The 21,304-nt window shown below is 40.9% G+C and overlaps 2 long non-coding RNA genes across 5 annotated transcripts in view; one reads left to right on the top strand and one right to left on the bottom strand.

Annotated features, from left to right (window-relative positions):
* The window catches only part of LOC110143833 (uncharacterized), a 193,000-nt gene that overhangs the window by 19,071 nt on the left and 152,625 nt on the right, over nucleotides 1-21,304 (bottom strand). Inside the window, exon 1 of one of the 2 annotated variants that reach the window (XR_002315702.2) lies at nucleotides 17,245-17,702. The exons of the other annotated variant lie outside the window; for it this stretch is intronic. This is a non-coding gene — a long non-coding RNA (uncharacterized lncRNA). Of the gene's footprint in view, nucleotides 1-17,244; nucleotides 17,703-21,304 lie in introns of those variants that run through there. 2 annotated transcript variants of the gene reach the window in all.
* LOC110143832 (uncharacterized) lies at nucleotides 17,467-21,211 on the top strand. Of its 3 annotated transcripts, XR_011483486.1 has the most exons (4): nucleotides 17,467-17,719; nucleotides 20,281-20,434; nucleotides 20,532-20,604; nucleotides 20,931-21,211. It is a non-coding gene; the product is annotated as an uncharacterized lncRNA (long non-coding RNA). The 3 variants fall into 3 exon arrangements; XR_002315701.2 differs by having other exon boundaries at nucleotides 17,469-17,719; nucleotides 20,318-20,434; nucleotides 20,532-21,028; XR_002315700.2 differs by having other exon boundaries at nucleotides 17,469-17,719; nucleotides 20,532-21,028.

Here is a 21,304-nt window from a genome sequence, read left to right as displayed (position 1 = left end):
GCCCCCCTCGTGGCTCAAGCAGTAAAGAATCCCCCTGCAATGCAGGAGTCACAGGAGACGCAGGTTCCATCCCCGGATCAGAAGATCCCCTGGAGGAGGAAATGGCAACGGGCTCCAGTATTCTTGCCTGGCAAATCCCATGGACAGAGGAGCCTTGTGGTCTACACTCCCTGGGGTTGCAAAGAGTCGGACACGACTGAAGTGGATTAGCTCTTAGCCCTTCCTCCCACTAGAACTGAAACTCCCTGAGGACAGGAATTTCTCTTTGGTTTTATTCATTGTTTATATCCTGAGTACATGGAACAGTGCTTAGCTGCATGGGGCCAGTATGCAATGGAAGTTTTTTTTTTTCAATGCATTCAAAACAAAAAGCAAAACCAGAACAAACAGAATAGCCCTCCTAAACTGCCAGGAGGTTAACAGAACTTGAAAATCTTGCCCAGTTTTAGTAATGCAATCTGTTTAGCTTTAGCCAAACCCAAGTGAATTTTTAACTAGAGATTTAATTGAGTTTCACCACTGGTGACTTAAGATTCCTATTCAAACAGGTAAAATCTAGCAAGACAGAATTGCCTTCACATCGCACATTTAAAGTGAATGTTATAAATGTTATAAAGTCTACAAATCATTTTAGTTGCTTAATTAGACATAAAGCCAGATCTCAGAAATGTATAGCAGAGACAGCTTTAGTCTGAGATATGTGATTAGTCAGTGTTTTCTATCTGCTGGCAGTATACTGATCCTCCATTTTGTGAGTTTGTAGGCGAAAGTAATTTTAACTTCAGTAATTTTGCATGGATGAATTCTCAGCACATCAGTGCCCTTATTCTTGGCATGTGGAAAAGCCCAGAGCCCTGCATTTCTCTCAGCCTTTGGATCTATAATTTGCTCTATAATTTTCTTGCTCCCTTAGTTCATCTTCCCCTCATTGAAATTAGAAAATTTTATTCTTTTGTGAATGAAGCCCTCTTGACACCAACCTACCCCAAATGCAGGTAGATAACCCATAAATAATTTAAAGTTAAAAGAGCTGTCACTCTGAGGATTTCACTTGAATCTTGTTCTTAGAAGCTTCCTTTCATGTGAGGATCTGAACACTTTTTTACCAACATTATTGGATGATGATCCCTGACAGTCTTCCTGCAGGTACCTAGGCCTGCTTTGAAAGTCTTTACCTCTGCCTTAAGCCTGCCAGGAGGACTCCATTGTTTCCAGAGAAATAAAACGATGCTTTGTAAAGTTTTTCCATTGTGGTGGTTGATATCTTTCCATTGACCCACTGGAATGTCTTTTATACTCTGGTAGAAATTTAGGACACAATTAAAGTAGGCACTATCTAAAGTCGATGCCCATTTTATATAACAATATCAAGTTTACAAAGATAAACTGATGTGGCAGAACAATTATTTTCTTTCAATTCACAGGATAACTCCTCAATTCACTCCATAACTCCTCGATTTATTATAATGGGATGTGTTTACTTGGTAGAGATCTGAATGTGACAATCTGAAATGGATATTTAATATGGACCTAATTGCGCCACAGGTAAAATTAGGTGCCATTCCCTTCTCCAGGGGATCCTCCCGACTCAGGGATCAAACCCAGGTCCCCTGCATCGCAGGCAGATTCTTTACTATCTGAACCATGAGAGAAGCCCTCATAATAACTTATATTTCTTTTCTGATTAAGAAGTCACTTTTTAAAATAATTTTATGTATTTTTGGCTGCACTGGGTCTTCATTACTGCATGGGCTTTTCTCTATTTGCAGTGAGCAGAAGCCACTCTCTAGTTGCAGTGCCTGGGCTTAGCATTGCCAAAGCTTCTCTTGTTAAGAGCATGGGCTCTAGGGCACTTGAGTTTCAGGAGTTGCAACGTGTGGGCTCAGCAACTTTGGCTCAATAGTCATGGTACATGGGCTTAGTTGCTCCGTGGCACGTAGGATCCTCCTGGATCAGTGCTCGAACCCATGTCTCTTGCATTGGCAGGCAGATTCTTTATCACTGAGCCACCAGGGAATCCCAGTCATTTTTATTTATTTTTAGAAATGTGGAATACATATAAATGCAAACGAGTACCACGTGGCAGTCATGGAGATGTGTCACTCAGATGCCTGTTCAAAGAAGGAATGTGCTAGCCTCCAGGAATGTGCCTAGCTGACTACCTCCAAATGTTATCTCCTTCAGCAGATACCTCAGGTTCCCACATGAAGTCCTGCTTATCTCCGGGCAGCTCCCAAACAGGAACTAAGTAAGGCCATGATGGCCAAATATATGGCAACCAAAGTCAAGGAAATGGTTGATACTCCACCTTCCAATACAGGAGGCATGGGTTTGATACCTGATCAGGGAACTAGATTTCACATGCTGCAACTAAAGTTCCCATGAGCCACTACTAAGTAAATATTTTTAAAATAATACAATTTTAAAAATAAATAAATAACACTGCTATGGACATGGGTATGTAAATACATCTTTGAGACATTGTTTTCAATTCTTTTGGACATATACCCGGAAATAGAATAGCTAGATCATGTGGTAAAGATATTTTTAGGTTTCTGAGGAAACACCATATTGTTTTGCATTCCCCATGGCAAATGCTAAAGATTTTACTTCTTCCACATCCTCATCAACACTTGTTATCTTAATTTTATTTTTTGATAGCAGTCATCCTAATGGATTCAAGGTAGTATCATGCTGTGATTTTGATTTGCACTTCCATAATGATTAGTGATGTTGAGTACCTTTTTACATGCTTATTGGCCATTTGAACATCTTCTTTGGAAGAGTGTCTATTTAAGTCCTTTGTCCATTTTTTTTTTAGTTGGATTATTTGGGGGGTTTTGTGGTTGAGTTGTAGTTGTTTATATACTCTAGACATAAACCTCTTTTCAAATATAGAGTTGGCAAATATTTCCTCCCATGGCAAATATAGCCTCCCAGGCTATCTTTTTGCTCTGTTGACTGTGTCCTTTGATGCACGCATTTTTAATTTTGATACAGTCCAATTTATCTATTTTCATTTTTGTTGGCTGTGCTTTTGGTGTCATATCCACGAAACCATTGTCAAATCTGACATTATCAAGCTTTTCCTCTTTTTTCTTCTAAGAGTTTCATAGTTTTAAGTCTTATATTCAGGTCTTTGATCATTTTGAGTTTAACCTTTTAGTGTATGGTATGAGATAGGGGTCTAACTTCATTCTTTTGCGTGTGGATATGTAGTATTCCTAACACCAACTGTTGAAATCCTAATAGTCCTTTTGCACTCCTAACTTTGTCACAGTGCCTGCTTCCCATATAACCCAATTAGCACATCCCTGAATCAGAGGTAGTGCCTGCTAAGGTTCTGTATCTATCCTCCCAGTCCACTCTCTTTCTCTCTTCCTACCACACACACACCCTCTTCATACTGCTGTATATACTGCTCTTTAAACACAATAATATGGATATGTTTCTATTTTCATTAGATATTTTCAGCACCATTTAGTTCAAAAACTCTGTCGTGACTCATTGCATGGAGACACCATTATCTGCTTAAAGAAAGTGAAATCTCTCAGTCGTGTCTGACTCTTTGCGACCCCATGGACTTTAGCTTACCAGGCTCCTCTGTCCATGTTATTTTCCAGGCAAGAGTACTGGAGTGGGTTGCCATTTCCTTCTCCAAAGAATCTTCCCAACCCAGGAATCATACCCAGGTCTCCCACAGTGTAGGCAGACGCTTTACCATCTGAGCTACCAGGGAAGTCTTTATCTGCTTAAGCAATGCATATTTTAATGACCATATTTTAAAAGATTGCTTCTTTTTTTTGAAAACATCGTGTTTCCTTTAAAAGATTGACCTGTGAGAAAGTATATGCTTGAATTCTAGAAAGAAAACTATTCAAAACATATGACTATTGTTTCAATTATTCTTTTCTTTCTTCCTTTACAGACTTTTGTGTAAAATCCATAAAAATGAATATCTAGGTTTCCACACCTTAACTAGAAATAGAATTCACTAGAACCTTCATATCATAAACCAGGAGATCTAAAAATGAACTTCATCCAGTCTGGCTTGAACTAATGGGATTTTAATTCCTTGAAGCACAAGATGCCCTGAGATGGCAAAGCTACCTAGTGCTCCTTCTATTGTAGTTGACCTCAAGTCTGACCATCGCCAAGATACCCACTCTCCAATAACCTCCAAGCTCTCTTGGCCTTGGATCTCCTTGTTCTAACTCCAAGCATCTACTGACTTCACTGGCTGCTAAAGCTCTGAAAGGTTCCTATTAATAACAAGAAGGCAGGAGTGACTACAGGCAGAGCAACACCACAGAAGACAGGAAACCAAGTTGCCTTCTGGCCTTCCACTGGCTCAGCAACTCTGGCTCCATCACTAACACAATCTGAGCTTTGTTTTCCCATCTCTAAGTTAGCAATAGTAATTACCTTCTGCTCAAAATTGTTATGAGCTGCAAATAAGGTAAGGTGGGGAAGTAATTTATAAATAGAGGACATGATAAAAATTTTAGTTGTTTTTCTTAATAATTAACAAGTGTTGTGCAAGTGTGTAAGTAAACAGCAAGGTCAGTTCCCTGGGCTTCTTGAGGAAACAGGAGGGCAGGCAAATCTCAGTGTTCACAGGTAACAAGCAACTTCACTCATCACAGCTTTCAACATATTTGTCAAGCTGAGCCAAGGCTTCCAAACACTACTCACTGATGGACTGACCTGCAGGTTTCAGCCAACCGCAGCTTTCTAACCACCACTGAATATCCATAACAACAAGCAATGAAGATTTTGTTGAGTCCTCAGACATTCAGCGGTGCCTCGCAGGTCTAAGTCCCTCTCACTGAAACAAATAGAGGTTCCAGCGAGGGTTGGCAATCCCCTAGAGGAACAAGAAAATTCCATTTGTTCCAGGCCATTTGATACTGTCTAAGAGTGATGTCACTGAAACTCAGAAGTGAAGGAAGTACAGACTGCCTTCCTGACTCTCGGGAAAAGTTAAATCCTTCATAAAAGTACCAAAGGGCAGAGCCAACCTGGAATTCTACATCCTCCAGCATCCTCAGTCTCTGAGGTATAAAAAACAACTCCATCTGAGGAAGCTTCAACATCCATTTGATTCCTCTTCACTCCCTCCCCCACCCACCCCCATTGCAATCAAATGCTTCTGAAATCAATGGACTCCACCGTAATCAATACTTAGGAAATCAATAGACTCCGAAGGATTTTGAATACAGAGACGAAGAGAATGTTCACCGTGGTCCCTCTCTGTGATTATAAGTGTCTGTGACTCTACTTCAGTCAAGAAAGGAAGAAGCGGTTTTCTGCTTCTTGTTTTGAAACACCTGAAATATGACCCTGTTTAATCTTTCAATCAAAAGGAACTAAAACTGGAATCAAGGGTTCAGTCTGCTTCTGAGGGAAGGATCAAGACTTCAGCAAACAAAAAAATCGGTTTGACATTGTTGAGAATTCAGGATACATCCCTGTGTTAAGCAGCAACCTAATTCAGTTCAGAATCTTCCCCTGGCAGCATGGAGGCAGGGATTGTTCACACGGGCTCACTGAAAGAAAAACATTTACTGGTGGTGAATTGAAATCAGAACTTCTGTTCCCTGAGCTCCTGTGCTTCAGTAGGTACAGAGAAATAGGCCAAGAGGGAATAAAAAGAGAAAAAATATCTTATACTTGAAAGAGTTAACAGTATCTGTGTAGGTTGCATGTCTGATTAAATCTAGAAGGGGGTATACAAATAGCATCTCTCCTCACACGCATATTTGAAAGAAGTCAAAAGTCTATTTCTTAAGTCTCTCAGAATAATTCTTCAAGAATAATCATTCCACTATCATATGTAAAGTGGGTAGTTAGTGGGAAGCTGCTGTGTAGCACAGGGAGCTCAGATCGGTGCTCTGTGATGACCGAGAGGGATGGGGTGGGGTGGGGTGGAAGGGAGGCTCAAGAGGAAGGGGAATGTATGCATTCAGTTCAGTTCAGTCGCTCAGTTGTGTCCGACTCTTTGTGACCCCATGAACTGCAGCACGCCAGGCCTCCCTGTCCATCACCAATTCCTGAAGTTCACCCAAACTCATGTCCATTGAGTCGGTGATGCCATCCAACTATCTCATCCTCTGTCATCCCCTTCTCCTCCTGCCCTCAATCTTTCCCAGCATCAGGGTCTTTTCCAATGAGGCCAAGGTATTGGAGTTTCAGCTTCAACATCAGTCCTTCCAATGAACACCTAGGACTGATCTCCTTTAGGATGGACTGGTTGGATCTCCTTGCAGTCCAAGGGACTCCTAAGAGTCTTTTCCAACACCACAGTTCAAAAGCATCAATTCTTCTCTACTCAGCTTTCTTTATAGCCCAACTCTCACATCCATACATGACCACTGGAAAAACCATAGCCTTGACTAGACGGACCTTTGTTGACAAAGTAATGTCTCTGCTTTTTAATATGCTGTCTAGGTTGATCATAACTTTCCTTCCAAGGAGTGTCTTTTAATTTCATGGCTGCAATCACCATCTGCAGTGATTTTGGAGCCCCCCAAATAGCTTATTCACATTTTTGCAAAGCAGAAGCCAACACAATATTGTAAAGCTACCAGGGAAGTTGTAAAGCTATTACTCCCAAATTAAAAATGTACTTTTGTAATTTAAAAAAAAAGTTCCAACATTTCCATGGAGTCAGGTCCCCTCTCCCAAGTCCTTCCCATCTAGCTCTAACCACCATCCCGTACCTCCTTCAGCCTATACCTTGGCTGCTCCAATCTATGGAAAAGTTCTCTAAATTTCCATTTCCTCAACTCTAAGATGAGGCTAATTATACTTTTATTGGAGGCTTGTGAGGAGAATTGAGTGAAATACTATGTAAGTAGCTCTTGAACAAGGCTTGGCACATAAAATGTCCTCAGTAAATAAACTATTAGTGTTATCATAAAAAATTCTGATTATTTTATTTTCCTATTTATAATCTTAAATTACATTCCAGAACACCCAGAATAAGTTCAGACTTCTAAGTTTAGCTTCTATGAACTTCATAATCTGCCTACTTTTAGCCTCATCTCCTTAATCATCTCAAATGCCACATCTTCCCTAGACAGGTGGAACAACTGTGATTTTCAGCACATACCATGCTAGGTCCTCAGCATATCCACGTAGCTGTCATCTCTCTTGAATTCCTTTATTCTTTTTATGAGATAGAAGATTCCTATGCATCCTTTAAAACACAGATCAAATCTCAGAATCAGATGTGAAATGTCCTCTTTCCCCACAGTTGTACCTACATCTTTGAGTAATGACATCAAGGCTTTTATCATCTTGTTCTATTTGTGCTTCTTAGCTGGATTCTCTATCTCTGCCCCCTCAATCCAGTACCATAAATTCTACTGGTACAAGGGTCTTGTCTTCGCATCTTCCTATGCCTGGCACACAGCCAGCATTCAATGCAAATAGATGAAGGAAGGACAGAAGGAAAGAAAGGAGGGAGGGGTAAGAGAGGAGCAAACAGAAGATAAAAGTAAATGGATGAAAAAGGGAAAACCAGACCTAATTCTTACTAAGCTAGAGTTCCATGGTATTAGTTCTTCAGCTCCTGAAAGCTCACAGACTTGCATTTTCCTGCATCAAGAGATGTTACAATCCCCTATATAGACAGTTCTGGTCTTCATCTTCCTGCAAACAGTCTCCCAGGTGGCTTTGCTTCTGTGCTCTCTATTCAACCGAATCCTTGCCTCTAGTTTTTTTTTAACCCACTGTGATCTGCTGGTCTTCATCCTAACAAATGATCTTTTATTAATTCTGAAGAGATTTATCCCGTTGACTTTTTACAGTGCCCTTTCAATGATGGGAACGAATGGGCAGCCTGTGACAAGAGCTGGAGGGAGAAGTTTGTGCTTTACTGGTATTACCTCCCAGTAACTTGGGGATTCACTGAACAAAGATATATTTGAGCACCTGCTCTTTGTCTGATAGTGCATGATGCACAAGGAATACAAAAGTTGAGAAGTGATGGTCCTATTTTGGCACGAGCTCCCAGATGAATGAATTCTTTCAGCTGACATTGTTTTGGGTCCCTCCTGTGTATCAGGCACAGTAGTTGCTGCTGGGGAAACAACAGTGAACAACAGAAAAAGTTCCCCTTTTCAAGGCAGTGATACCCTAGAAAGGAAAGCAGACAATAAACATTCAGGATGCTCTGAGGATAAATGAATGAAGAGGAACAATGATGAGCACTGGGAGATCAATTATCCACTCGAAGCTGACCAATCAAGAGGCGACTGTACACTTCTTAGAGTAGGGTGGTAATGGTGGTTAAAAACAAACAAAAACTACTAAATTCTGTAGAGTCAACTGAAGCTGCTGATAGAGTGTTTTATTCCTTTTTATTTTAGAAAATTCTGGCTGTGCTGGGTCTTCATTGTGGCACATGGGTTCTAAAACTTGTGAGCTCAGTAGGTGCATTGCAAGGGCTTGGTTGCCCCACAGCATGCGGATCTCAGTTACTTGACCAGGGATCGAACCCATGTCCCACTGGACCACCAGGGAAGTTCCCATGCTGACAGATTAAACACAAGTTATTAAAGAGAAACATGAGTCACCCTAACATAGGTATTTTGGATTATGTATCAGAGAAAAAGAGCTGCCTTTACTTGAGTTGGAAAAGTCAGCAAGATGAGTAGGTTTCTTCAGTGAAATAGGAAGCAAGATCATGATCAGAGAGTAAAGAATAGAGAGGAAATGTGGAGAAGAGAGGCGAACTGGTTGTCTGGGAGAGTATTTAATTGCCTATTCCCTCTGAGGTTTGAAGTTTAGAGGAAGGTGAATGATAAAATGTTTAATGTTATGCAGTATGCTTGAGATGCCTAGAAAGAATAACAGCATTTATATATAATCACTGTGAGATGTAATCACAAAAAGACATACGGTGTACATTTCAATCAGGATGTGTTGTGTTGGTGGAACTGTAATAGTGATATAACTTATCACAATAGGGCTGCAGGCCATCATTCTCCAGTATTAAAGTTAAGACAGGAACATTTTGTATTTTAGCTAAGAATTGTTTTATTCTTTGTGAATTAAGATAAAGGACCACCAGTCCTTTAAGATGAGGCTTCTTTATGGCAAGAGAACTTATAGATCATGAGTAATGGCTGATGTTACAGAAATAAATGAATATTCACCAACAGCAGAGAAGAGCATGGTTAACTCCTTTCTGCAAAGACATTAACTTCTTGCATGTCCAGCTTTATTAAATATTTAGCTGTGGTTGAAAACCTGTGAAAAGCAAAACCTTCAGTCCATACATTAGAAGAATTAGAAAACATCTCAAAGTTTATCATCTGTATTTCCACCCAGGAGCATTTGGTGGATTTTTGGTAGTGCTTTCTGTAGGATATATTGAGTTCTTATATTTCAATAAATAAAATTTACCCCCTATTTGCATGGTAAAAAAAAGTGTTTTAAGATGGAATAAATGATGAATGGTGGCAAATTTTACTGTTGGTCAAAATAAAATGAAGGCTGAGGTTTACCTTTGAAGTTGACAATTTTAGAGTCATTGGTGACCATGACAAGAGCAGATTTTGAGAAGTAGGGGGGAAGAGAGCCTGATAAGAGGATGTTTCAGAGAGGATAAAATGAGAATAACTGGAAATAGGAATATATGTAAACCCCTCCTCTAAAGGGCTTTCTCCAAGAAGAACAGAAAGATAGAGTCATAGCTGCAAGAGCATATAGGATAAGGGTGGGTTGTTTAAATGGAAGAGCCTATGGTTCCTTTGAAAGCTAACAGAAATAACACAGTGTGAGTAGTGATAGTGCAGGAAGAGAGAAGTCATTGAAAAGTAGAGGGAAAAATGGAAACTAATGATGAAATAGAGGAACTGGCTCTAGATAAAATGAGGGAGAACAGATCAACCATGGTCATTGGAGATTAAGGCAAAGAAAAGATGTATTAGATTTACTAAGGGAACATATCAAGTTCTTTTTTGGATTGTTTCTTATTTTTCAGGGAAATACAAAGCAAAGTTGAGACTGAGAAATGGGGAGATAATGGAGGTTTGGGAGAAAGCAGAAGGTATAAACTAGTTAGTCACCTGGGACAGTTTTTAATTGTCCATCCTCTCTGTGGAATGTTTCCTGCAGAAACCCGCCATCAAATCCGTGAGAGCCTATGTCGTGGCTACAGATGGTGATGCAGAGGGGAGCCCTCCCTCTAATATCTGGTTAATTCCATCTTCTCTAAGACCTCAACCTTCTGGATAAGCCTAGGAATGAGGACCTCACACAAGATGGATGAATACTGATTCCTTCCATAGGAGTTTTGGCCCTGGAAATGAATGAGTCCATCTCCTTCTGGAAAGTCTTGATTGGTGGAAATGCAAATCCTTATATCATGTCATGGGAAAATGAAAAGCACATCTGTGGGGGCAAGGCTGGGGAAAAATAAAGCATATGTGCATAAATCACAAAGAGAGAATCTTGAGTGCCTTGTTAACCCTAATTCTAGGCATTCCTGAATCCTAGACCTTCCATTGCAAGAAAATCCTTAATAGCTCTTGTTGTTCAGTTACTAAGTTGTGTCCAACTCTTTTGAGACCCTATGGACTATAGTCCTCCAGGCTCCTCTATCCATGGAATTTCCCAGGCAAGAATACTGGAGTGGGTTGCCATTCTCTTCCCAACCCGGGTTGGGTTAGATAGAACCCGAGTTTCCTGCTTTGGCAGGTTGCTTCTTTACCACTGGGCCATGGGGAAGCCCCCTTAATAGTTTACCAACCCCTTTTGGCTTAACATACTTTGGTTTCCATGACATGCAACTGGAAGATTCCAAAGTAAGCCGTGCTCCACCATGTAAGCAGAATAGGCACTAAGAGTATATAATGTGAGAGATTCAGGAATGTAAAACTTCTTGAGCAAAACATCTTCCCCCGACTCATCAACTGTGATTTATGAAATTCCACGATGAGGGTGGAAGGGAATTACCATTTACAGAGCATTTCAGGAATCTAACCCTAAGCCAGGTGTCTTAAAAATATTAATACTATCTCATTAAGATATTATCTCATTAAGTCCTTTGGCACTGGAGAAAAGCTTATTTTTCCAGAGCCCATGGAAGAAATATCTCTTCCTAAAATACATACATATGTGTCTAAAATATTATTGCATATACTATTGTTCTAACTTAAGGTGAGAGTACATTAACTGTGATACTTACATTGCTTTTGTTGTTCAATCACTAAATAATGTCCAATTTTCATGGAAGCAACCTAGATGCCCATCAGCAGATGAATGGATAATGAAGCTGTGGTACATATACACCATGGAATATTACTCAGCCGTTAAAAAGAATTCATTTGAATCCGTTCTAATGAGATGGATGAAACTGGAGCCCATTATACAGAGTGAAGTAAGCCAGAAAGATAAAGACCATTACAGTGTACTAACACATATATATGGAATTTAGAAAGATGGTAATGATAACCCTATATACAAAACAGAAAAAGAGATACAGATGTACAGAACAGAATTTTGGACTCTGTGGGAGAAGACGAGGGTGGGATGTTTCGAGAGAACAGCATCGAAACGTGTATTATCTAGGGTGAAACAGATCACTAGCCCAGGTTGGATGCATGAGACAAGTGCTCGGGGCTGGTGCACTGGGAAGACCCAGAGGGATCAGGTAGAGAGGGAGGCGGGAGGGGGGATCGGGATGGGGAATACATGTAAATCCATGGCTGATTCACGTCAATGTATGACCAAAACCACTACAGTATTGTACAATATTGTAAAGTAATTAGCCTCCAACTAATAAGAATAAATGGAAAAATAAATAAATAAATAATGTCCAATTCTTTGTGACCCCATGGACTGCAGCACACCAGGCTTCCCTGTCCTTCACCATCTACCAGAGTTTGCTCAAACTCATGTCCATTCAGTTGATGATGCCATCCAACCATCTCATCGTTTGTCCCCACCCACCTTCTCCTCCTGCCTTCAATCTTTCCTAGCATCAGAGTCTTGGCATCAGGTGGCCAAAGTATCACAGGACTTTAGCATCAGTCCTTCCAATGAATATTCAGGGTTAATTTTCTTTAGGATTGACTGGTTTGATCTCCTTACAGCCCAAGGCACTCTCAAGAGTCTTCAGCACTGCAATACAAAAGAATCAATTCTTTGGTGTTCAGCCTTCTTTATGGTCCAACTCTCACATCTGTACATGACTACTGGAAAAAAACACAACTTTGACTATATGGACCTTTGTTGGCAAAGTGATATCTCTGCTTTTTAATATGCTGTCCAGGTTTGTCATAGTTTTTTCCGAATTTTAAAATTATGATTAAATGATAAGAATTAGAGAGGTAAGAAAATGTGAATTCTTGAGCTAGAGACCAAGACATTGAAAATAAGATTACAGTAGACAGGGGGCTGGGAGTGTAGTGGCAGCCATGAAGAACACAAGAGCAGACAGAGGTAAATCAGGCATAAAATGAGAAGCTGTAGGCAGTTGCTGAAAGAAACACGTCCAGACATATTAGAAAGTATCTGGGAAGGAGAGAGACTGGTGTGTGGCAATGCCTATTACTGGAATCAGTTATTGCTCAATGCGTCAGGTGAGCATTCTCCACTGGATTATAAGGTTGGAAGGGATTACACAAAAAGGAATGTCCTTAGTTATCAGAAGTTCAAAAGAGAAACATCCGCCTGGATTCAGACTGAAAGCCAGCCATGGAAGAAGTATGTGATACAAAAATAAATGTCCATAAAACCCAACTCTATCTCATGGAAAGCTTTTTATTTTCAGTTAGAATAAATAACAGGATGTTGTACTTATTGGAATTTAGCCACCAAACAGAAAGATATCCAATGTATAAACATTTATACAACATATATATATATATATATATATGAGATAGATATTGGATATCTCTTTGATTTGGTAGTGAAATTAAAATGTACAAATATGAACATAAATAAATATGTATATTTATGTGTAATACTTTATAAATATTATTATAATTATTATTAAGGAATAATTCCTGGGAAGGATTCAATGTCAAAGGGGCAAGGCTGTCATTTGAGATGGATAAATTCTTTAGCAATGAGTTCCTGCAGTGAAAAAGGTCAATAGTAGAATCCTTACACTCACCCCAGGTTTGGAACTAGGAAATCTACCCATTTAAACTACATATCGGATAGTTTAAAACTTTGTTCTAGAATTTTCCTTTTCCCAGTAGTCAGGCCATGCTGAAGGAGACTTGTTTACAAATCTGAGAATGTGTGTGCTAAGTCAATTCAGTCCTGTCTGACTGTGACCCCATGGACTATAGCCCACCAAGCTCCTCTGTCCATAGGATTCTCCAGGTAAGAATACTGGAATGGGTTGCCATGCCCTCCTCCAGGGGATCTTGCTAACCCAGATACTGAACCTGTGACTACATGTCCTGCATTGGCAGGCAGGTTCTTTACCACTAGCACTACCTGGGAAGCCACAATCTGAGAAGGGTTCATCCAATTATTCGAGGCTCAGTTCTCCCTTCCCAATTTTCTTTTCCCATCCGAGTCTCATTTGAGAGACTTCTCCTTAAGCAGTTCTAATCAAGGTGTAGAAAAAACATTTCTGAACAAAAGAAATTATAATGCTTTTCAAAATGGCATATCCAAATGTGATTTGAAAGGAATAACCCAAAACATTAACATTTTTCCCATTATCACAGAGACAGAGAATGCTAAATCTGAAAAGGAATTTAGGAACCACTTCATACAAAATGCTTATTTTGTTCATAGGTAAAGTAAGGCCCAGATAGCCAAAAAAGACAGGACGGTGTTCTCAGTGACCTGACCAAACAGTTAGAAGGAGATCAGAGATGTTCCACTCACAGTTCCAATTTCTTCTGAAGCACACCTTCTGGGAATTTTTAAGAACTTTCATAACTTTCATAACAACTTTTATTTGAATCTACACATTAATAGCTAACATAAAAAAGATCACTAAAAAGATGATTAATTAAAAAATCTCAACAGCACATACCCTTTGTGAATGAAACTAAGCAATTCATTAAAATTGGAAGTGGGCAAACTGTAAATCATAAAAGTAATGCTCTGTAGTTAAATTTACCCATGTGCTACATAGAGGATCACTATAAAGTTACCCCCCAAATCCTATTTATTATAGAGTGACCAAAAATGGCTCTGGAAAAAAAAAAATAGCAGTACCCTAGAAGGAGTGGTTACTAACAAATAATATCCAACTGATGGTCTTTTTTCCATCAAGAGTGTTGGCAGGAGAGCACCACAACAGATCTTCATGCAAGAAAATAGTGGAGAAAATACAGACTAGCTGGACACGGACAGCAGAACCAGGAACTTGATTAAATTCAGGAACTGTTCTGAACAGGAAAGGTTTGTTAAAACATAAGAATGAAGGCACTGATTAAATAGTCAAACAGGCTAGATTTTGCTGAAGTCACTAAAGATTCAGGAGGGCACTCACCCCAGCCTAGCTATAGTGTTCCCTTCCCTGAGACAGGGTGGGATGCAGAGACGGAAGATGTCAACCAACTAGACAGGGGTCCAGAAACTCAGACAAGGTCTTTTTCAGGGCAGTTAAGGAAGGGTGGAAAGAGAGGAACCTCGGGAAGAAAGGTAAGAGACGAACTCTGCAAAAATGTGAGGAATATGGGAATAAAGTTGAGGCAGGCACCAACAGAGAGTCCATCAAGAACACAGACTGGAGGAGTATGTTACTGGGTCCTGATCAGACCCACCCAGTGGACAAGAGATCTGTCAGTTTCAGCTGGCCGGCTTATTCTGTCTTAACAGATCCTTTGATGAGACAACCTGTGGCCTTAGCCTAACCCAGTGACCATGAATCATGTGCTTCAGCACTAAGCCATTTTAACATAATGCCAAATGGAAGTGAAGAAAATAGGGTGCCTGCCCAAAGGAGCAGAAATAATGGGCCAGCTCTCCCTTTGGTGCATTAACCTTCAGGGGAGGAAAGAGCTTTAAGGACAGAGGAAGCAGCAGCTTCTCAGGCATTAAGAAGATTAAGGGAAATAGTACTGGACTGAAGCAGAAAGGAAATGGTTTGCCCTTCTTGGAGAGGACATTTCTGTTGCTATTGCCCCTATAAACCATCTTCACCCTCAGTTCCAAATTGGGCCGGGCCAATGGGATTTGTTGAGCCAATGTATCAAATTAGTCCTGCTGAGGAGACTCTGGAGGGAGGCTTGGAGCCAAGGAGTGCTGTGAAATTTATCTAAGTGACAGGACACTTACAGGTGAAAATGGAGCTCCTAGCTGCCACTGTAGACAACAAAGCTAAAATGATGCTGATTAGAAAGCCTGCACCTTTAGCTCCAGGAAGAAAGGAAGATTCAGAGAGCAGACCAATGTCCACCTAAAGTCTTTATTACTAGGCTGGAACTTGGGTGAAAATGTCTTGAACACCATCAGAAATTCAGAGATTTCCAGCACCATTAGGAGGATATGAGGGCTATAACGATGCACTCCTTCCACATTCACTGGATTAAGAGTGATCAAGGTCACACAAATATTGCAAAAGCAAATAAACTGGCTACTTAGCTTTAAGGCAAGAAGATGTGGGAAGATATTCAGCAGCTGAGTAAACCCTGAGAGGCCCCGAGGGGACCCCTTCAGCGTGGAAAGCTTCCCTTCCATCATCCTCAGGATGTAGGAGGCATAAATTGTGCTTAGCAAAGCCATAGGAGACATCCAAACTTCTCACTGTAATGTGGTCACCTTCAACAGACCACAGCCAAACACATTCTACTGATTTATGCTCGTAAGGGTTCACAGCAAGTTCATCTTCTTCATGTGGACCAGCTAAGCGCTCCCTCTCCCCAACCAAACTTCTCTGTCTCAAGTAGGGTTTCTTGGGAAGCAGGCTCTAAGAGTTTAATGTGCAGAATATTTACATAGGAGATCCTTAAGTTTCAACACTTGGGCAAAGAAGGAAAAGAAGCAGGATTTGGCCGAAGTTGAGTCATGACGCAGACTATGACAGCCTCAGTCAATGTCATGGCAGTTCTGATGTAAGATGTGTCTTCAGAGTTGTCCTGAGCTGGGCCAAGATGACCAGAACTTTAAACCCTCCCTGATCAGTCGCTGGATGTGGGCTACTCCAGGAAAGGGTACAATCGACAGGCAGGGCAGCTTATTGTGGCTCAGCAATCTCTGAAGAGCTGACAGCTGAAGGCTGGTACTGACAGCATCCCAGCAGCTAGAGCAGTAGATTCTTCCTTAAAGGCAGATCTGGATATAGCACATCACACTGTCCATCACATGCTCTCCACGTGCTCCTAAATTCCCAGACAACTCCAGGAGGCGAAGATGGAATTGAAGTTTGAACCTCCCCAACCTTTTTCAAAGCAGAAACCATAGGAGGAAAAGAAAAAATGCCAAACATGAAAAATGTTTCGATGCCAAGCACTTTGAAGAATTAAAGTAACAGCCTCTGGTGTTGCAATTATGAGACAAAGATTGAAAGGTAGTTTGCTTTAACATAATGATGACATCACCGATGTGATGGACATGGGTTTGAGTAGGCTCCAGGAGTTGGGGATGGACAGGGAAGATGGTCCCATTGCTGTAGTTCACGGGGGTCTCAAAGAGTCAGACAAGACTGAGCGACTGGACTGAACTGAACTGAATGTCTTCCCTTTGTCCCCCTTCTGTGAAATGTTCGCAAGTTTCACTCAATCAGTGACTTCCTGTTGAGGGTCTGCTATGTGTTCAGCATCGCGCTCAATCCAGCTGTGGGAGATGCTAGAGAAACACTCAGCAGGCTCTTTAACTTTGAGGACGTTTTGGTCTAGATGGGAAGCGAGCATAAACACACAAGGGCATAGGAGAATATCTTTTTGCTCAACTACACGCTCTTGGCAGGCTGAGGCAGCATAGTATAACGTGGTATAGCAAATTTTTACTTAATTACAGTATGAACTTGGTCACATTATTGATGTGCCATTGATCAAGGCAGTTACATCTCTAAGGACCAGTTTCCTTTTTTATATTGAAGTATGGTTGATGTATAATATATAAATTGCAGGTGTACAAGTAACAATTCACATTTTTTAAAGGTTATACTCCATTATAGTTATGTTTGAATATTGGCCATATTCCCCAATGTTATACAATATTTCCTTGTAGCTTATGTTTATACCTAATAGCTTGTTCCTCTTTTCTTCCTACCCATATACTGCCGCCCCCACCCGCCATCTAGCGTCCTTAGCTTACCAGTGTGTTGTGGAAATTGAATCATTCAAAGGTTGTAAGCATGGTTTCTAAGTTATGAGAGGCAATGCAGACATTTGCTTCTCCTTTCATACCCCACTCTTCGCATGTCAGAGAAGGAACAGAAAAACCACTGAGCCGGAAAAGTTAAGAGATTTCAGAGGAGAGTCGAACATTCGAGCAAGGGCTGCGAACTGGCTGCTTCTGTGACGTATTCTGGGTGACGTTAGTCTTGTCTCTTCTGAGCACCTTTAGAAGGAGCGAATCATTCTAAACATGGCGGAGGTTCAAGCCAGGCACATCCTTCACACTGCCTGTAAAACCCACTGGGAACAGAGCTGGGTCAGAGTATGTTAGCGAACTTGCTGCAGCAGCACGGAGCGCACGTGGGAGGAACTTCCTGCGGAAGTGGCCTGTGTGGGCGGAGTCTGAGGAGGACGGAACCAGGAACCCGAGGTGGACTGGAGGCTGTCGGGAGGTGGGTACTTTCATGACTGATTAGCTTATTACACTTTATCGAGGAGGCGGGAGGGTTAAACTGAGGTTTAGAGTTCTCATGGGTAAACAATAGAGTGGGGAGGGGAGGAGGCTTAGTCATTCTTGGATGGGTAGCATGGCCCTGTCTTGTCCCAAATGTGGTCACAGTGCTGCTCTGTCTGAACACTCTATCTATTCTGTGAATAGGTTTATGATCCTCCAGAAAGGTCACAGCCTTGCTGGCAGCAAAGCCATTTTCTTATATCTTCCATACCACCCCATGTACACATCTGCATAACTCTCTGGGTTTCTTTAGATGCATGAATTTGCCACTTCTTATGGGCAGAATTGTGTCCCCCCAAAATGCATTTGTTGAAGCCCTAATCAAAGTATGTTAGACTGTGACTGTATTTGGAGATGGAGCCTTTAGAGAGGTGATTATGTTAAATGAGGCCATTAGGATGAGCCCTAAACCAGTCTGACCGCATCCTTATAAGAAGAGGAGAGAAGGACACAGAGAGACATCACTGATGGATCGCACAGAGGAAAGACCTCGTGAGGACACAGGAAGAAGATAGTCATCTGCCCGCAAGCAGAGAGGCCGCGGAAGAAAGCAAGCCTGCCAACACTTTGATCTGGAACTTCCAGCCTCCAGGACTGTGAGGAAACAATGTCTGTTGTTTAAGCCCTTCTGTCTGTGGTATTTTATTATGGCAGCCCTAGAAAACGAATACAGTTACCCTCCCTTCACTGAAATAGGACATCTTGTGAGTAACAGTCTAGGCTGAGAGAAGCCTAACTCTGCCAGGGGGGAAGCTTTAGAGGAACTGATATGAAGAATGGTCTTGCTTCTTGGAAGAAAAGCTATGATAAATCTAGACAGCATATCAAAAAGCAGAGATATCACTTTGCTAGCAAAGGTCCTCATAGTCAAAGTTATGGTTTTTCCAGTAGTCAGATACAGATGTGAAAGTTGGACCATAAAGAATACTGAACACCAAAAAAAAAAAAAGAATACTGAGCACCAAAGAATTGATGCTTTCATATTGTGGTGCTAGAGAAGACTCTCAAGAATTCCTTGGACTGCAAGGAGATCAAACAAGTCAATCCTAAAGGAAATTAACCCTGACTCTTCATTGGAAGGACTGACACTGAAGCTGAAGTTCCAATACTTTGGCTACTTAATGCAAAGAGCTGACTCATTGGAAAAGACCCTAATGCTGGGAAAGATTGAGGCCAGGAGGAGAAGGAGATGACAGAGGATGAAATGGTTAGATAACACGACCAACTCAAAGGAGCAAACTCCAGGAGATAGTAAAGGATAGCGAAGCCTGGCGTGCTGCAGTCCATGGGGTCACAAAGAGTTGGACACGATTTAGCGACTGGAGAACAACAACTGGAAGCATGAATTAAGAGTTGGACACGATTTAGCGACTAGAAAACAACAACTTGAAGCATGAGTTAGAATGTGGCCAGCAGAGAAGGAGCAAAGAGCTTGCCTATGGCAGAGAACCTGGAAGTGTGGTCCCTACACCAGTAGCATCAGCCTCGTCCGGGAACTTGTTAAAAATGCAGATTCTAAAAAAAAAAAAAAATGCAGATTCTCATCCCCCTTCTCACACAGACTAAATCCGAATCTCTGGGGTAGGGCTCAGCCATCTGTATTCGACAAGCCCTCCAAGTGATGCTGTTGCTGGCCAGGATTTAAAAACCACAGCCCTACAGTAGATGAGAAGGCCCCCAAGTGCAATCATGAGTAGTTCAGTGTAGCTAATAAATACTAACATGACTCAGAAAGATTTAAAGAGAGAAGTGGGCGGTGACTGAGGCCTTGAAAGAGGTAGAAGGTGGGTGCTATGAGGAAGAGGAGAGGCAGTCGGGGATACAGAAATAAGGAGTGGAAGCTCTTGCCTCTGGGTTAATCCTTAGCTTAGGACTTGAGGTCTAAACACTGCAGTGCCCTAAGGTGAACGTGATCCTAAAATTAAGATGCTTAGGACCAAGGGCACATTATTCTAGATTTTCTACCACAACAAAGACTTAATGAAGAAGTTCTTCAACATTCATCTGAAGTGGTGAAAAACACTTAAAACAGTCTACCCAAAAAAGTTAAAAGTTCTCAGGCTGAGAATTATGGTCATTGGAAGAGATATTTTAAAGCCAAATTGAAGAGGATGTAAAAGTTACATTAATCGTCCAGAAGGCATCCTTTGTGTGGAATGCAACCTCGGCTTATAGGCTTTTAGTGAAATTAAATCTCTTAACACCTCGCCAAACCTGTGACTTTCCCGTATGAGGGAACTGGAGCCCACCTTCCGGAAAAGGGTTGCTGCAGTGCTCATCTGCCAATGTTTTACTGGCCGGGGGTGGGGATGGGGTAATTGATGCAGCAGCCCAAGAACAAAAACCATGAGCCCAGTGGAGGAAGGACAATCTCCATCATGATACTTTGGACTTAATGAAATTTGCTGTTAGTAAATGGAGTCATTCAAATCTAAGATTGGAAAGTTGTAATCAGTCTTTCATTCAGGCTGGGATGTTTCTGTTCTTTTGTGTTTACAGAATCGATCTGAGTTGCTTTTGCTTTCCCATGCCACAGGAATGCTTCTGACCAATTATTCATCCTTTCTGCCCTCCTGACGGGGATGAGTTTGTGTGCTATAAATCATCATCCCATTCAGTGTATTTGCTTGGAACTTGGACTTCTGTGTTGACAGTGAGTGGCTAATTTGCATGCTTCTGTCTCCTCCCTTGCTCCATACCTTGCACAGATGTGATCATTTATGCTTTAACTTTTTTGCATCCCTTTATAGCACGAACCCGTTTCTTCATGTTCATTTAACTGCACCCTGAGAAATTATCTATCCACATACTTGGTGGCAAAAGGCAAGAGCAGATGGCTACAAAACTGAAATGGGAGTTCTTCTGAAAACTCAAAAGGAAAGATGGTGTTCAGGGACTGGATTATGTGTATTTTGCATTTTTTAGTTCCCATAAAAAAGTTGACTGCCTCAAATCAGATATAGATTTGATGAAACCATTTATTCAGCAATGGCTTTTTTGCCCTTCTTTAACAGTGACAAAATATTTGAGCATTTTCTTTCCTCACTGATAACAAAACTATTCAAATGCACTGCTATAATATTTATTTAATTAGTTTGCTGAAATATTTCTATGGAGGAATAAATTCAACTTTACTCTTTCTTTTTTAGACATAAAATGAAGCTGACTTCCAGTGCTACAATATTTTACTGTGATCTGAGCCTTCCAAAGATGAAACCTGGAAAATACAAATTTAAAAGGCACCTCATATAAACTGTACTGTTATTTTAATCAGCACTTCTATTCACTTTCTTTCTCTTTTTTTGTTTGCCAGCTTTCCTTCTGATTGTATCATAATAACTGTCTAGACACTGTTCCCAACTGTGATGGATTTTAAGAGACTGTACAAATGAGGCCAGAAAAAAATAAATTAGCAGTACTGTGCATTAAAGTGCCTCAGTTTAAAGCATCATGAATAGAAAAAGCACTGACCACTTACATATCAGCTAAGATAGCCTACTATCCATTTTCTTCAAGGTTGTGA

Source organism: Odocoileus virginianus, chromosome 25 (genome assembly GCF_023699985.2).
Source record: "Odocoileus virginianus isolate 20LAN1187 ecotype Illinois chromosome 25, Ovbor_1.2, whole genome shotgun sequence".
NCBI classification, from domain to species: Eukaryota; Metazoa; Chordata; class Mammalia; order Artiodactyla; family Cervidae; genus Odocoileus; species Odocoileus virginianus.
This window is presented reverse-complemented; position numbering and strand designations above follow the sequence as displayed.